This window comes from Lolium perenne, chromosome 4 (assembly GCF_019359855.2).
Source record: "Lolium perenne isolate Kyuss_39 chromosome 4, Kyuss_2.0, whole genome shotgun sequence".
Lineage (NCBI taxonomy): Eukaryota > Viridiplantae > Streptophyta > Magnoliopsida > Poales > Poaceae > Lolium > Lolium perenne.
The window spans coordinates 201218805-201231329 of NC_067247.2; the positions used below are offsets into that span (position 1 = coordinate 201218805).

Sequence of the window (12525 nt, forward strand, 5' to 3'; positions counted from 1 at the left end):
ACACAACGTATGCAAGTCTTACTACTACGGATAAAGAACGAGCATGCTCAAGATGATATGCATGATATGGCAAGGATGATGCGATGCAATTATCCAATTTAAGCGGAATCGGAATTCCGACGAACAATTATTAGGTTCAAGTTATTTATCTACCCCGCATATTAATTGTTGATTAGCATGGCAAGACAAGGCATGGGTGAGCTACGCAATTTAAATGGAACCGGGATAAGAGATAAGTAGTCCCGCACAATTCCATATTTAATTAGGTGATTCGCTATTTACCCGAACCCATGAGATATGTGGTGCGATGCAACATATATGGTAATGCAACAAGTTATATAGCACATTTATAAAATAGGTTAGTTAGGGTCGGGGTCTCACGGTATCGGAACAAGGACGGTCGCCGGGTTGAAGAGGAAAAGATGTCTCAGGGTTCCGACTCCTAGTGTCGATGGCGAACTTGAAATGGCACCGGGCGGTCTTGGTTTCACGAGGAAGAGCTCGAGGGTTTCACATAGGAACATCTTCACGGCATAACAACATCACCAAACGACCAGCAGCTTCGGAAGAACTCGTCAGCAGAACCACACGAACACGAAGGTGCACAGATTCAACCACATCACAGCACCACATACTGCAGCACCAAGACAACAGGCCGGAGACATGCGCTAGCAGCTAACTGTGCCGGAAGAGATTAGCCTGCAAGGGAAAAACAACCACAGTGAAACGAATGCGATGTCAACGAGGACCACCGGAGACAAAACAACAGCTCACGCACGCGTCCAGGTGACGGAGATGTCAGCGAGGCGAGGTGAGTGGCGATAGCATTGGAGCAAAAAGGCGGCGCAGGAACGACCCGTGCGTGGTCGGATGAGACGCGGAAGGCGCTGCAGAGGCACGCCATCGAGCAGAGGCGAGCAGGCGACGAGGTCGTCCGCGAGGCCGGCAGGCGGCGTCGAGCGAGCGCACAGCACTGCACGCGCGGGGAGAAGAGGAGTGGGGCAGGGCTCGCAGATGAGGTGCAGACAGGCGGAACCGAGGCTCGCGGCGGCGCGGTAGACGGAGGCGGGCGGGGAGCAGCGCTGCTGGTCCCTGGTGGTGACGGGAACGGGCGGCAGCACGGGGTCGAGGAAAGGAGGCGCGCGGCCACGAAAGAGGAGGAACCAGGGAGGTGGCGGCGCGCTGCAGGAGGACGTCCGCCGGCAGGGGAGGAGCAGAGGCGAGCGGCGGCTCTGCGCGAGCGAAGCGGCGTTGAGCTCGGGAAGAAGAGGGAGCAGCGCCCGACGACGCGAGAGATGGAGGCGAGCGGGGAGCAGATGCGAGCGAGCTCCTCGCGTGCGGGAGAAGAGCATCGGGATCGGGAGTGAGAGATGGGGAGGTGGGAGGACGGTGTTGGAAAAAGAAAAGTTGCAGGGGGAGAAGGGGAAAACGGGCCGGCGGCGGGGTGGTGGAGTGCAAAAATGCCAGGGGAGAGGTGGAGGTTGGTTAGGGTTTGGTCCGGCCGGGCCACTTGGGCCGGATGGTGGGCCTTTCGGCCTGGTTCGGCTAGGAGGTCTTCTCCCTCTCTTTTTTTTTATTAAACTGTTTTCCTTTTATTTTATTTTCCTGTTTGTTTACAAAACCATTTCAAATAGTTTTTATATAGTAAAATAAGCAGAGAAAATTATATTTTAATTTGAGATAAAAAGAGGTGAATAATTAAAATAGAGTTTACTAAAATAATTATGGAGTTCAAAAATATGCATGATGCCATGATGATGCATAAAAAGAAAAACAACAAACAAAATCTAATAGGGTGTTTTTCCTGGGCCGTTACAATCGACACCACTAACAAGGAACCTCGCCCCGAGGTTCCACGTCAAGCCAAGGGGGAGTTGGTTAAACTATCGATTCTTCTTGTACCATGTTGACAAACAGCCGACCTCGAGGTGGAACCTTCTTCTGGCGAAGTGTTGATCTTCTCGACACCACTAACAAGAATTCTTGCTCCATGCTGATCGGGCGACACCACTAACAAGAAATCGTTGTTCCGCTGTTGATGATGCGCTGCTGTCGAGATCCTCCGAAGAACGAACCTAATAGGTGAGGGGCAAAGATCGTCCAACCCGCGTAGAGACCTAAGACTCAAAGAACAACTTGTGACGCCCCGCTGTTGATGATGAAGTGCTTCTGGTGGAACCTCCGATGATCGGACCTACTAGGTGAAAAGCATAGATCGTCCAACCCACGTGGAAGCCTAAAACTCGGTGAAGCAGATAAGAGAAGATCCAAAACTTGCACAGGTAAGAAGAGAAAGAATAGGGATAAGGAGAAAAATCAGAGCTAATTAGAACTATCCAACGAATTTTAGAAAATAGTTTGGACTCTCTAAACTCAACGACCGTTGGCAAGGTTATCCTAGAGGCTGGACTAGTGGGGTACCGTCAACCTGAGGCTCTGATACCAACTTGTGACGCCCCGGAACCGGTACCATGAGGATCCCAGCGAACCCGCCGAAATCCGCACGATATCGATTCCGACACGCCCTCCGACACGACGTGCGCGACAAAGCACACGTGATGCCAGAGGAATTACCACGAGTAGTAACATTACAACAGGTTTACAATAGAGCCCACAAGATACATATATTACAACAACGACTCCAACGAGTAAAGATACAAATAGATACATACAAAGATCCAAATCATACAGAAGATCAAATACATCCGAGTACGGACAAGATACAAATTTGGACTAAGAGTCCTGAAGATAACCAATGGCGTCCATAACCCTGCCCAGGCCAAGCCGGAAGGGTAACCTTGCTAACGTCGTCTTCATCGAACATATCTTCATACCTGCCCGGTTATATCCCGTAGAAGCAGCAATAAGTACGGGTTCGTACTTAACAAGACTTCAAGACGTATAAGCATTCGTCAACCAGTCGTCCTTTGTACTTGAGGCACGCAGGGGACTTAGAGGACGCAAGAGGAACGTCATAGGCAATATGGTGGAGTTAAGCGGCAGCGCGCAAGCACTAAAAACCTATAGAGACACTCTACAACATTCGTCTAATCAGAGAGGATGAGAGAGCGCATAAACTAGCAGTTCTATACTCTGCAAACATAACACAGCCGACGTGTTCCCCCTTCGCAAAGAAGTACTTACAAATGCACTCACACGGTTGTCAAGTTTTAACCAGTTATTATTTGAGTTGTTCTATCTTACTATGCAAGTTATTATTATTGAAACAACAGGTGTAAGTTGTCTATGGTCGAGTCATACAGCTCCAAGTCGTCCATAACCGCGGACGCGGCTTATCGATAAGATTGTAACCCTGCAGGGGTGCCCAAATGTGCCCACACGCACGCTCAACCCACTTACGACAGGTGGATATCACGACTCGCACTCTCCTTGACCACAACAACGTCCAGGAAGCCACCTAACTAAGTTAAACCCGTATCAGAGTCCGGCCGTGCTCCGAAGCGGACTCAGCTATTGCGACTACGTGCTAGGTGGACAGTGCCCAGCGGGATGACCACTTCGCAGTGGCACCGCATCCTACGAGCGTGCAAGAGACAATGGGGTACAAGGCCCCAAAAGTAACATCATATCATCTGACCACAAAGAAACAAGCTAGCACGCCCGGGAGAAACAAAACAAACATCCAAACTAGTTGTGGCCACTGGACAAAGTTGTAGATTCCGGCAGTGGTCGAGGGGAGACCCGGTAAGCATACCCACGTGTGGTTAGAGCGCTCAGTCTCGGAACAGATAACAAGAACTCGGGGTCCTAAGATATTTAGGAAACACAAGTGAGCCGTCACAAAACGAGCAGCTGACCCACCGATGCCTCCGCTAAGCAAATATCAACAACTAAAGTAACCATGATTCTTCCCAACATATAAGCCGATAAGATAACAATAACGGTAACGAGGTAAAACAGCACTAGCATGCACTACGACTCGCAAGGGCAGACTCGATAACCAAACAATAGCCGTAGGAGGTGGTGGTGGCAATATGGGCTGCTTGAGGTAACAAGTGGAAATGACACGTGACATGAACGCAACTTAAGGATAGCATGAGGGAGAAGGCAAAATAAAATAGGTGAGCGACTCCTGCAGGGACAGGAGTATAGGGGAAATGCTTGCCTGTTAAAGCTTGCTGAGGAACATCCGGAGAACTTGTCGTATCTCACCACACCACTTCGCGATCCTATCCGGAAAGAAGCAAATGCTGGAACACACAACGTATGCAAGTCTTACTACTACGGATAAAGAACGAGCATGCTCAAGATGATATGCATGATATGGCAAGGATGATGCGATGCAATTATCCAATTTAAGCGGAATCGGAATTCCGACGAACAATTATTAGGTTCAAGTTATTTATCTACCCCGCATATTAATTGTTGATTAGCATGGCAAGACAAGGCATGGGTGAGCTACACAATTTAAATGGAACCGGGATAAGAGATAAGTAGTCCCGCACAATTCCATATTTAATTAGGTGATTCGCTATTTACCCAAACCCATGAGATATGTGGTGCGATGCAACATATATGGTAATGCAACAAGTTATATAGCACATTTATAAAATAGGTTAGTTAGGGTCGGGGCCTCACGGTATCGGAACAAGGACGGTCGCCGGGTTGAAGAGGAAAAAGATGTCTCAGGGTTCCGACTCCTAGTGTCGATGGCGAACTTGAAATGGCACCGGGCGGTCTTGGTTTCACGAGGAAGAGCTCGAGGGTTTCACATAGGAACATCTTCACGGCATAACAACATCACCAAACGACCAGCAGCGTCGGAAGAACTCGTCGGTAGAACCACATGAACACGAAGGTGCACAGATTCAACCACATCACAGCACCACATACTGCAGCACCAAGACAATAGGCCGGGGACACGCGCTAGCAGCTAACTGTGCCGGAAGAGATTAGCCTGCAAGGGAAAAACAACCACAGTGAAACGAATGCGATGTCAACGAGGACCACCGGAGACAAAACAACAGCTCACGCACGCGTCCAGGTGACGGAGATGTCAGCGAGGCGAGGTGAGTGGCGATAGCATCGGAGCAAAAAAGCGGCGCAGGAACGACCCGTGCGTGGTCGGATGAGACGCGGAAGGCGCTGCAGAGGCACGCCATCGAGCAGAGGCGAGCAGGCGACGAGGTCGTCCGCGAGGCCGGCAGGCGGCGTCGAGCGAGCGCACAGCGCTGCACGCGCCGGGAGAAGAGGAGCGGGGCGGGGCTCGCAGATGAGGTGCAGACAAGCGGAACCGAGTCTCGCGGTGGCGCGGTAGACGGAGGCGGGCGGGGAGCAGCGCTGCTGGTCCCTGGTGGCGACGGGAACGGGCGGCAGCACGGGGTCGAGGAAAGGAGGCGCGCGGCCACGGAAGAGGAGGAACTAGGGAGGTGGCGGCGCGCTGCAGGAGGACGTCCGCCGACAGGGGAGGAGCAGAGGCGAGCGGCGGCTCTGCGCGAGCGAAGCGGCGTTGAGCTCGGGAAGAAGAGGGAGCAGCGCCCGACGACGCGAGAGATGGAGGCGAGCGGGGAGTGATGCGTGTGGTTGACACGTCCGTTGGGAACCCCAAGAGGAAGGTGTGATGCGCACAGCGGCAAGTTTCCCTCAGTAAGAAACCAAGGTTTAATCGAACCAGTAGGAGTCAAGAAGCACGTTGAAGGTTGATGGCGGCGGGATGTAGTGCGGCGCAACACCAGAGATTCCGGCGCCAACGTGGAACCTGCACAACACAACCAAAGTACTTTGCCCCAACGAAACAGTGAGGTTGTCAATCTCACCGGCTTGCTGTAACAAAGGATTAACCGTATTGTGTGGAAGATGATTGTTTGCAGAAAACAGTAGAACAAGTATTGCGAGATTGTATTTCAGTATAGAGAATTGGACCGGGGTCCACAGTTCACTAGAGGTGTCTCTCCCATAAAATAAACAGCATGTTGGGTGAACAAATTACAGTTGGGCAATTGACAAATAAAGAGGGCATGACCATGCACATACATATCATGATGAGTATAGTGAGATTTAATTGGGCATTACGACAAAGTACATAGACCGCCATCCAACTGCATCTATGCCTAAAAAGTCCACCTTCAGGTTATCATCCGAACCCCTTCCAGTATTAAGTTGCAAAGCAACAGACAATTGCATTAAGTATGGTGCGTAATGTAATCAACAACTACATCCTTAGACATAGCATCAATGTTTTATCCCTAGTGGCAATAGCACAACACAACCTTAGAACTTTCTCACATCGTCCTGTGTCAATGCAGGCATGAACCCCCTCTCGAGCATAAAGACTCCCTCTTGGAGTTACAAGCATCTACTTGGCCGAGCATCTACCAAGAACGGAGAGCATGCAAGATCATAAACAACACATAGATATAACTTTGATAATCAACATAACAAGGATTCTCTATTCATCGGATCCCAACAAACGCAACATATAGAATTACCTATATATTATCTTGATCATGTTAGGCAGCTCACAAGATCCGACAATGATAGCACAATGGGGAGAAGACAACCATCTAGCTACTGCTATGGACCCATAGTCCAGGGGTAGACTACTCACACATCACTCCGGAGGCGACCATGGCGGCGTAGAGTCCTCCGGGAGATGATTCCCCTCTCCGGCAGGGTGCCGGAGGCGATCTGCTGGATCCCCCGAGATGGGATCGGCGGCGGCGGCATCTCTGGAAGGTTTTCCGTATCGTGGCTCTCGGCATGCGGGGTTTCGCAACGGAGGCTTTAAGTAGGCGGAAGGGCAGGTCGGGAGGCGGCACAAGGGCCCCACACCACAGGGCCGCGCGGCCAAGGGGGCCGCGCCGCCTAGGGTGTGGCCCCCTCGTGGCCCCTCTTCGTCTCCTCTTCGGACTTCGGAAGCTTCGTGGCAAAATAGGACCCCGGGCGTTGATTTCGTCCAATTCCGAGAATATTTTGTTACTAGGATTTCTGAAACCAAAAACAGCAGAAACAAAGAATCGGCACTTCGGCATCTTGTTAATAGGTTAGTTCCAGAAAATGCACGAATATGACATAAAGTGTGCATAAAACATGTAGATAACATCAATAATGTGGCATGGAACATAAGAAATTATCGATACGTCGGAGACGTATCAGCATCCCCAAGCTTAGTTCTGCTCGTCCCGAGCAGGTAAAACGATAACACGTATAATTTCTCGGAGTGACATGCCATCATAACCTTGATCATACTATTTGTAAAGCATATGTAGTGAATGCAGCGATCAAAACAATGTATATGACATGAGTAAACAAGTGAATCATATAGCAAAGACTTTTCATGAATAGCACTTCAAGACAAGCATCAATAAGTCTTGCATAAGAGTTAACTCATAAAGCAATAATTCAAAGTAAAGGTATTGAAGCAACACAAAAGAAGATTAAGTTTCAGCGGTTGCTTTCAACTTATAACATGTGTATCTCATGGATATTGTCAACATAGAGTAGTATAATAAGTGCAATATGCAAATATGTAGGAATCAATGCACAGTTCACACAAGTGTTTGCTTCTTGAGGTGGAGAGAAATAGGTGAACTGACTCAACATTGAAAGTAAAAGAATGGTCCTCATAGAGGAAAAGCATCGATTGCTATATTTGTGCTAGAGCTTTGATTTTGAAAACATGAAACAATTTTGTCAACGGTAGTAATAAAGCATATGTATCATGTAAATTATATCTTACAAGTTGCAAGCCTCATGCATAGTATACTAATAGTGCCCACACCTTGTCCTAATTAGCTTGGACTACCGGATCATCACAATGCACATGTTTTAACCAAGTGTCACAAAGGGGTACCTCTATGCCGCCTGTACAAAGGTCTAAGGAGAAAGCTCGCATTGGATTTCTCGCTATTGATTATTCTCAACTTAGACATCCATACCGGGACAACATAGACAACAGATAATGGACTCCTCTTTTATGCATAAGCATGTAACAACAATTAATAATTTTCTCATTTGAGATTGAGGATATATGTCCAAAACTGAAACTTCCACCATGGATCATGGCTTTAGTTAGCGGCCCAATGCTCTTCTCTAACAATATGCATGCTTAACCATAAGGTGGTAGATCGCTCTTACTTCAGACAAGACGAACATGCATAGCAACTCACATGAAATTCAACGAAGGGTAGTTGATGGCGTCCCCAGTGAACATGGTTATCGCACAACAAGCAACTTAATAAGAGATAAAGTGCATAATTACATATTCAATACCACAATAGTTTTTAAGCTATTTGTCCCATGAGCTATATATTGCAAAGGTGAATGATGGAATTTTAAAGGTAGCACTCAAGCAATTTACTTTGGAATGGCGGAAAATACCATGTAGTAGGTAGGTATGGTGGACACAAATGGCATAGTGGTTGGCTCAAGTATTTTGGATGCATGAGAAGTATTCCCTCTCGATACAAGGTTAGGCTAGCAAGGCTTATTTGAAACAAACACAAGGATGAACCGGTGCAGCAAAACTCACATAAAAGACATATTGAAAACATTATAAGACTCTACACCGTCTTCCTTGTTGTTCAAACTCAATACTAGAAATTATCTAGACCTTAGAGAAACCAAATATGCAAACCAAATTTTAGCATGCTCTATGTATTTCTTCATTAATGGGTGCAAAGCATATGATGCAAGAGCTTAATCATGAGCACAACAATTGCCAAGTATCACATTACCCAAGACATTAATAGCAATTACTACATGTATCATTTTCCAATTCCAACCATATAACAATTTAACGAAGGAGAAACTTCGCCATGAATACTATGAGTAGAAACTAAGGACATACTTGTCCATATGCTACAGCGGAGCGTGTCTCTCTCCCATAAAGTGAATGCTAGGATCCATTTTATTCAAACAAAACAAAAAAAACAAAAACAAACCGACGCTCCAAGAAAAGCACATAAGATGTGATGGAATAAAAATATAGTTTCAGGGGAGGAACCTGATAATGTTGTCGATGAAGAAGGGGATGCCTTGGGCATCCCCAAGCTTAGACGCTTGAGTCTTCTTGATATATGCAGGGGTGAACCACCGGGGCATCCCCAAGCTTAGAGCTTTCACTCTCCTTGATCATGTTGCATCATACTCCTCTCTTGATCCTTGAAAACTTCCTCCACACCAAACTTAGAACAACTCATTAGAGGGTTAGCGACAATAAAAATTAACATATTCAGAGGTGACACAATCATTCTTAACACTTCTGGACATTGCATAAAGCTACTGGACATTAATGGATCAAAGAAATTCATCCAACATAGCAAAAGAGGCAATGCGAAATAAAAGGCAGAATCTGTCAAAACAGAACAGTTCGTATTGACGAATTTTATCGAGGCACCAGACTTGCTCAAATGAAAATGCTTAAATTGAATGAAAGTTGCATACATATCTGAGGATCACTCACGTAAATTGGCATAATTTTCTGAGTTACCTACAGGGAAAACAGCCCAGATTCGTGACAGCAAAGAAATCTGTTTCTGCGCAGTAATCCAAATCTAGTATGAACTTTTCTATCAACGGCTTTACTTGGCACAATAAAACACTAAACTAAGATAAGGAGAGGTTACTACAGTAGTAAACAACTTCCAAGACACAAAATAAAAACAAAGTACTGTAGGTAAAAACCATGGGTTGTCTCCCATAAGCGCTTTTCTTTAACGCCTTTCAGCTAGGCGCAGAAAGTGTGTATCAAGTATTATCAAAGGGTGGTGCATTCTCAGCGGGGTGTGGAGTTTTCTCAACCAGGCATAGTATATTAGATACATAAGTTTTAGCATCTCCCTTTTCATTAGTCTTAGGTGTGCTACTCTCATCAAACAAATTTTCAGGAACAAGCCAAGCATAGTTATTTTCTAGTGCATCATTCATAGCTAGGAGTTTACATGGTATTGGTGCTTTGATCTCCCCACCATCATCAATATTATTAGTGTATCTTATTCTATCCATGTCCATCTTTTCAAGGAGACTAACAAAATTGGTATAAGAACCAAGCATATTAAATTTAGCAAAGACCTTTCTAGCCTCTCTTGCTATACCACCAAATTCTCTAAGAAGGGTTTCTAAAACAAAATCTTTCTTTTCCCTTTCTTCCATATCACCAAGTGTGAGAAACATGTGTTGGATTATAGGATTGAGATTAACAAATTTAGTTTCCAACATGCGAACTAAAGCAGCAGCAGCAATTTCATAGGTAGGGGCAAGGTCTACCAAGTGTCTATCCTCAAAATCGTCAATGGTACTAACATGGTTGAAAAATTCCTCTATATTATTTCTCCCAACTATAGACCCACGTCCTACCGGTATGTTTTTCGTGGTAAAATTAAAAGGAAACATGATGAATCAAGTAAAGTAAATGCAAGTAACTAATTTTTGTGTGTTTTTGATATAGCAAACAAGATAGCAAATAAAGTAAAACTAGCAACTAATTTTTTTGTATTTTGATTTAGTGCAGCAAACAAAGTAGTAAATAAAACTAAGCAAGACAAAAACAAAGTAAAGAGATTGAGAAGTGGAGACTCCCCTTGCAGCGTGTCTTGATCTCCCCGGCAACGGCGCCAGAAATTTGCTTGATGCGTGTGGTTGACACGTCCGTTGGGAACCCCAAGAGGAAGGTGTGATGCGCACAGCGGCAAGTTTCCCTCAGTAAGAAACCAAGGTTTAATCGAACCAGTAGGAGTCAAGAAGCACGTTGAAGGTTGATGGCGGCGGGATGTAGTGCGGCGCAACACCAGAGATTCCGGCGCCAACGTGGAACCTGCACAACACAACCAAAGTACTTTGCCCCAACGAAACAGTGAGGTTGTCAATCTCACCGGCTTGCTGTAACAAAGGATTAACCGTATTGTGTGGAAGATGATTGTTTGCAGAAAACAGTAGAACAAGTATTGCAGTAGATTGTATTTCAGTATAGAGAATTGGACCGGGGTCCACAGTTCACTAGAGGTGTCTCTCCCATAAAATAAACAGCATGTTGGGTGAACAAATTACAGTTGGGCAATTGACAAATAAAGAGGGCATGACCATGCACATACATATCATGATGAGTATAGTGAGATTTAATTGGGCATTACGACAAAGTACATAGACCGCCATCCAACTGCATCTATGCCTAAAAAGTCCACCTTCAGTTATCATCCGAACCCCTCCGGTATTAAGTTGCAAAGCAACAGACAATTGCATTAAGTATGGTGCGTAATGTAATCAACAACTACATCCTTAGACATAGCATCAATGTTTTATCCCTAGTGGCAACAACACAACACAACCTTAGAACTTTCTCACTGTCCCTGTGTCAATGCAGGCATGAACCCACTATCGAGCATAAATACTCCCTCTTGGAGTTACAAGCATCTACTTGGCCAGAGCATCTACCAGTAACGGAGAGCATGCAAGATCATAAACAACACATAGATATAACTTTGATAATCAACATAACAAGTATTCTCTATTCATCGGATCCCAACAAACGCAACATATAGAATTACAGATAGATGATCTTGAGGCAGCTCACAAGATCTGACAATGATAGCACAATGGGGAGAAGACAACCATCTAGCTACTGCTATGGACCCATAGTCCAGGGGTAGACTACTCACACATCACTCCGGAGGCGACCATGGCGGCGTAGAGTCCTCCGGGAGATGAATCCCCTCTCCGGCAGGGTGCCGGAGGCGATCTCCTGGATCCCCCGAGATGGGATCGGCGGCGGCGGCGTCTCTGGAAGGTTTTCCGTATCGTGGCTCTCGGTACTGGGGGTTTCGCAACGGAGGCTTTAAGTAGGCGGAAGGGCAGGTCAGGAGGCGGCACGAGGGCCCCACACCACAGGGCCACGCGGCCAAGGGGGGGGGGCCGCGCCGCCCTAGGGTGTGGCCCCCTCGTGGCCCCTCTTCGTCTCCTCTTCGGACTTCTAGAAGCTTCGTGGCAAAATAGGACCCTGGGCGTTGATTTCGTCCAATTCCGAGAATATTTCGTTACTAGGATTTCTGAAACCAAAAACAGCAGAAACAAAGAATCGGCACTTCGGCATCTTGTTAATAGGTTAGTTCCAAAAAATGCACGAATATGACATAAAGTGTGCATAAAACATGTAGATAACATCAATAATGTGGCATGGAACATAAGAAATTATCGATACGTCGGAGACGTATCAGGGAGCAGACGCGAGCGAGCTCCTCGCGTGCGGGAGAAGAGCATCGGGATCGGGAGTGAGAGATGGGGAGGTGGGAGGACGGTGTTGGAAAAAGAAAAGTTGCAGGGGGAGAAGGGGAAAACGGGCCGGCGACGGGGTGGTGGAGTGCAAAAATGCCAGGGGAGAGGTGGAGGTTGGTTAGGGTTTGGTCCGGCCGGGCCACTTTGGCCGGATGGTGGGCCGCTCGGCCTGGTTCGGCTGGGAGGTCTTCTCCCTCTTTTTTTTATTAAACTGTTTTCCTTTTATTTTATTTTCCTGTTTGTTTACAAAACCATTTCAAATAGTTTTTATATAGTAAAATAAGTAGAGAAAATTAT

At 46.6% G+C, this 12525-nt stretch overlaps 1 long non-coding RNA gene across 1 annotated transcript; it reads right to left on the reverse strand.

The window, feature by feature from the left end:
- Positions 1–2644: 2644 nt before the first annotated feature.
- Positions 2645–4318, reverse strand: LOC139838797 (uncharacterized). The gene is made up of 2 exons (XR_011756662.1): positions 4127–4318; positions 2645–2834 (listed from the first exon to the last, which is right to left on the reverse strand). It is a non-coding gene; the product is annotated as an uncharacterized lncRNA (long non-coding RNA).
- Between the last annotated feature and the right edge of the window lie 8207 nt (positions 4319–12525).